This window comes from Calonectris borealis, chromosome 18, assembly GCF_964195595.1.
Source record: "Calonectris borealis chromosome 18, bCalBor7.hap1.2, whole genome shotgun sequence".
In the NCBI taxonomy this organism is placed as follows: Eukaryota; Metazoa; Chordata; class Aves; order Procellariiformes; family Procellariidae; genus Calonectris; species Calonectris borealis.
The window spans coordinates 8,273,452-8,279,765 of NC_134329.1; positions in this window are offsets into that span (position 1 = coordinate 8,273,452).

Consider the following 6,314-nt stretch of genomic DNA (forward strand, 5'->3'; position numbering starts at 1 on the left):
GCGCCGCCACCGCCCCGCTCCGCCCCGGGCCGGCCCCCGCCGCGCCGCACCGCCCCGCTTAAAGGAGCCGGAGCGCCCCCGCCACCGCCCCTCCCCTGCAGCCTGCGCCCTCAGCCGCGCGGGCCGCCTCCCTCAGCGGGAGCGAGCGCGGGCCGCCGGCCCCCGCCCCCTTTCCCTCAGCAAAGGGCCCATCCCGCCATTGCCACCCCCGAGGCCGCTTTCCCTGGGCGCGGCCCCCGCCGCCCCTGAGGCAATGTCCCCTCAGGGAGAGCCCCAGGCCGCCATCAGCCACCCCGAAGGCCGCTGGAAAACACCCCTAAGGGTGTTTTTCCTCAGTGAAAGCTGCAGCCCGCCATCACCCTGGAGGCTGCTTTCCCTCAAGGCAGCCCCCGAGGCCGCTTTCCCTCGCCCCACTGCCTTTTAGTTACAAGAGCTCCTTCAGAGGAAAGGGCAGGACCATCCCGCCTCCTCCCACACACCCACCATGTAAGTGACACCCACAGGTTTTACTCTTCCCCTTACACCACTGTCGATCACGAAACATCCCTGCGGGGCGGCATCACCACCAGCCTCACCAAGAAAGCAGAAGGCATCACTGCCACAAGGCCCTGGTGTCACGCTACTGCTGTCCTGTCCCCACTCCTCCTGCAGTGGTTTAAATGATCCAGCATGGCTCTTCCACCCAGCAGGACAACGTTGTAGGGCGTAAGATGGCACATGGGGAAGCCTCGACCAAAAAAGCATAATCACCTCTGGCCTTAGGATTGAGAAGAGGCCTGGGGAATATGTGGTCACTCGAACAGAACCATCACAAGGAGCTAACGGCATGTCTTTGGTAATACACTTCCTCAGAAAAACACCCCTAAGCTCAAGGGACTCTTACGAACATGAGATGATGCAGACGACAACCCAGAACTGGCTGAAGAGTTTTGATGAGATAGTCATGGATATTTCATGGATTTAAATTATCTTTAATACAGTAAATTGCTAATTATTTTCCAGAAGCAGTCTGCAAGAAGCCAGGGCAGCTACAGAAGTAGCTGGAGACCTGCGGCACGCAGGCTGCAAACACAGCTGGAAGGATCAGCCTGGAATTGCAGAGAAAAGCTCGGGACACGGAGCTTCTACTGCCAGGCTGGTGGCTCACACCTAACCCACGTACCTGCTCAGTAGCGTGCATAAAGTAAGCACAATTGTTCCAGGGGAAGTAAAGATCAGATTCCATCCTTCTTAAAAGCATAAAAGAAGCAATGGATCCTGTAGGTCAAGATGAAAGCACAGCAACAGGGCCAGTAGATGTATTAGTCTTGGGAGAGAACAGCAGCTTACAGCACAAAACCCCATATACATATGGGTTACATTTGTATATGCATTTGTACATAACAAAGTCAAAAGATTTCTAGCTTGCCCTGTATAGCAAACTTCCATCACCAGGAGAGCAATTGTATTCTAGATGGCATACTCCAAAGCATTTATACTGAATTGCTTATATTCTCTCAGTTCTAGGACCTCAGACTTAAAAGAAAAAAAAACCCACGCTCTTCTACATAGTCATCCTCAGGAGAGGAAAAAACCCCCAAACATTAAATTGCCACATGCTACTTTTTCTGCTTTGTAAAACCAGAAATAAGATCAAGGGAAACTCAAGGGATAGAGATAGCAAGCCTTGGGCATGGAATGAAGAAGCATTCCTGCAATAGCACAATTATGCCCTTGCAGTGATCTAATATTCTCCATTAGAGAGCATGAAATCAAGACGGATCACCATGTTTAGGGGAGCAGTGGTAGGGTCAAATACTTCCCCACATGAAAGGAGCAGTAAGGCATCGTCACATCATGTGAGAGCTCTGTTAGAAATCTTCAAAAATCAAGATTAACATTCAGCTCTTATTCAGCATCGCATATGACTAAAATTCTTAAGAAAAAGCCACAGTCATAATATCGCTTCAAAGCCGGTTATTGTTACTTTAAAATAAAGTTGTTGTTTTTAAAAAAAAAAAATAGCAATGCCATCTCCCAGCAAGGCATTCTGATCGGGAGTACTCTAAGCGCAAAAAATGAAAACATTTCAAAACAACATTCATACTTTTACAATGTCTATTTCAAGTCTGAAATGTAGTTTGTTAAGAGCACCTGAACTAAACAAAAATTAAAAATCACAACCACCCATAAGTAACAGCACTGTATACAGTGCTTTTTCATGACAACAGCCTATACATTTACCTCACAAATTTATAAGCAAGCCCCACTTGCTTCTTCCTGGGTGCAAGGAGGTGTAACCTGTTAAACTAAAGTTGCTAGGTAGCAATGCAATTTTCTAAGAAGAGTTAGCAGTACACCAAACCATCATTTAAAAGAGGGGGTAGCAGTCTTAAGCTATGACTAACATTTGATGCAGTTCAGGGTTTTCTCCTCAGTTCAAATAGCGCAGATGCAAGGAAAGACACATCCCTTAAAATAAATCCAGTTATTTTGGAGACAGATCTCTTGGTTTACCTTTTTCAGATCAGCATTTAGGTGATCAGTAACAGGTGAAGACTCTCGGCTATCGTCTCCTCCTCCACAGTAAGGAATTCCAGGAGGCACAGGGAAACACTAAGGGGCCACAGCAGCATCTTTTGAGTGTGCTTTTTCTTACTGTTTCTTTTCAGCAATCTGCAGTGCAAGGTGCAAGGTAGGCCACCATCTTCTGATGATGTTCCCTGAACAGAGCAGGCTTTTAGCACAGGAGGAGACAGACATTTGCCGACTTAGAATTCAACTGTAATACACACTGAACAGAGAGACGTTCAAGCTGCTTAAAAATATACCCGCAGCATACTCCACAACACTTAGTGGTGAGAGCTTATCCTCCTAAATCTACAGACAGGAAGATAAGCATTCCCATTTTGATGAGGCGCAAGAGCTCAAGGAATCTTACTCACAGCCTCAGACTGTGGGGCTGATCGCAGGTGCTGGGAGTCCAGCCATCCCGTTACCACTCCGCTGCCTCCTCTGCCCGTCCTGCTCCCAGGCAAACCACAGGGCCAACCTCCAGCTCCGAACCCTGCTTCTAGGCCAGGCTGTTGCTCACTCCTCCACCCTTCACTGGCACAAGCCTTACCTGTTCAGAGGCCTTTCCTTCTGGGACCCGTCTTGAATTACATCCTTGTTTCTACCTCTTCTTTTCTCTCTCCACCCTATATATAATTCCTTTATATAAGCCTGCTGGTTTAATTCACTAATCCATAGAAGGAAAAAGCCTAACTAAAATGGGTAGTTTTCTTCCCAGGTTAGCGAATTTAAGCGTTTGATGAGAAGACGCTATGAGCACCCCAGTACGTGCACGGGAGGCAACAAAACCAAGCTGGGAGCAGGCAAGCTGGCTGTGGCTCACCCTTCTGGTAGCGGTGAGCCAGCAGACCAGTTCAGCTGTCTGTGAAACTGCAGGCTACTTTGGGACAGAACACATAGAACACTAAAAATAAGCTGGACACTTTATATCCATCTTGAATGTAAAGAATCTTTCCAAAACTCTTAAGGAGTTTTACCCTTGCTAGCATCAGACTCGAGCGTGCTTCCAAACTGAAGCATGTTTCCACACTATGCCCTCCTCCCTCCAATTTAAGTTACCACAACACATTAGCCAAGTACCAAGCCAACGGTAAGCACCTTAAATTGCCAAGTTATTCTGCAGGTTGTAATTACATTGGCCATATCTATTTGCTTGTTATTGTTACAACAACAAACTGCCCCCGCCCCGCTCAGTGTCCTGTTACAATATCAAGACACCTTTGGTCCACTCAAAGGTGAATCATTTTACACGTTACCAAATGAGACAACACCATAGAACGCACATTTAAAAATACCATTTATAAAAACAGAAATTTATTGTAAATTTAAAAAACAAACGGAGATTTAGTTTCTCGATAAAAATTATTCACACGGCATTCATGTTGTGATTTTTTATTTTATTTTTGAAATGAAACCATTGTACATTGTACAAACCATAACTACCGATGGAATAAATAAGTGAAAAATTATACTGCTGTACAACACACACACACACAAATCATAAGATGGAAAACGATTAGGTATTGAAGAAAACAAAATTCTTTACACCTTCTAACAGGCCCTTAGATATAAAGAACATTCCAAAACATGACAATGTTTATGTATGAAGATAGCCACCCAAAACCAATATTTTATACTGCCTTGTTGATTATTTTTTGTTGTTTTGTAAGTGCCAGCACTTTTTGGAATGTTTAACAACTACTTTCCCAAGCATAAAAATTCCAAGGAATAGTTCTGCTATAAAATGTTTGGCTGAGTAAATCGCTTATTCGGAAGGCCTTCCCACACGTTCCACAAACTCAGCTAATTTACTTGCTTGCTTCTAGTTTCTTTTTTTCTTTTTTTTTTTTTTCTTTCTTTTTTTTGTATTTATTTGTAACTGAAGCTCCAACATTCAGCATTGTAGCAAGGAAGCACTTCTTGATATTTGCACTATTTCTAAAACATTAGCTGTATGAGAACTTTCAGTCATCTTGAAGAAAATTACATCTCTCCTTCTGCTCCACGTCTCAATGCTTTCAATAAACCCTTTTACAGTGAGTTCATAAAACAAGTTTCCGGTAGAGATAGGTCCAAGCCAAAAAAAGCTGGATTTAGATCTGGTTTCAAACCTCAGGTCGATTTGAATTCGATGTTCTGGTTTGGTCCCATCTGTACTTTCTGGCATTAAAATGTGTTTAATCACATCCGTTGGCCCATAAATGTTATCAGGCACTTCAAAAAAAGACTAATAACAGTCTTATACACTATTTTGGATTTCTTCATACCAGATAATGTCAAAGTCTCTTCTCTTAGAGACTGACAATAACAGGTCTAAGGAACCCAAATCTATCTGCTTGTTCAGTTGTCTGTTGTCACTAGAATCTGGTTTAAAAAAAAAAGTTCTGAATGTATTCTGTATAAGCTGTAAATAAAGCATTGCTACTTTAGAAATAAAGCCTCTAAGGAATATGGTTATGATGCCTTGTCTTGTAAGCCACAGAACAATGAACAGTTCTGAGCAGAAGCCACAGGAGAGAAAAGGAAGTTTGTAATTAAATCTGTTGATGTCAATAATGCCAATAAATGCTTCTATCTAATGAAAAATTTGAGGTATTTTTAGTGCTATTTATATATTTTATTTCTTCCTAAAGTACAGGAATTAGTTTCTAAATGAAAAGTCTATTTACTCCCTTGGAAACGTCTACAAAATTAAAATTAAAAACTTGCTGCGATGCACCTGAAGATAGGGATTAGTAAACATGACTACTTGTCAAAGGTGGCATCAGATTTGTTTTGTTTTAGCATTAAAAACAACAAAAAGTTAGTAAATCAAAAATATTTTTAAGTCTGAATCTTTCTAGATTTGCCCATTTAATATATCAATAGAACTTCTCACAAAATATCACTTAAATCTGAATGCAATATACATACAAATCAATCGTCATTGACCAGTTATCCACATTTTAGGCATACACACAATTCAAGAGAGAATTCTACCGTTTCATTGCATATATTGTGCAAATACAGTTTTTGGCTCCTCATTTCCTTATTTTCAGAATGTTAACGGACTTCATGATCAGACCAGAAATCCCAAAAACTTATTAGGGAGCACACTGTTTTCATGAATGATTTGCAATCAAATTTTATTCAGTTAAAATCCAAAAAGTTTTATTTCAACATAAAGGAAAAGTTCCGAAACTGAGTGTCATATGTTATTTGGAGTTCAATCCTACAAACATCTTACGGAAGGTCAGTATTGGCTCCCCACTCCTCCCTCCCTCTATTCCCTCCCCCCACCTCCCCATTGTTTTTCATAATAAAGTGGTAATTGCAAACGCAATGCAGTAGTCTAAGTGCAAGCCATTTTCACTATTGGAGAATTCAGAAATAAATAAGCTTAATGAAGAGCTAATTATGAAAATGTATCAACTGGAAGCAATTTTTTTCATTTAAAAAAGTATTTACAGTTCTTAGCTTACAAACTATATGCAACCATTTTCATAGCCGTGAGATCATATTTTAAATTACAAGCTCCACCTCCCTCACAAAGTGAAGACAGACTAAGGGCCCAACCCAGCAATACGCATGGACGTACACGCGCGTGTGTGTACTGAAGTGAGAAATAAGCCAGGTATTTATAACTGGGAGCTCACCCTGGAAGTACAAAGCCCACTGTCAGATCAGGCCCTTGTGACCCGATGCAGACGGTTCTGCACTTCTACATGCCGCGAATTTGAAGGGAGTTGCACATGCTTAGTGCCTTTCAATCAAGTTGAGCA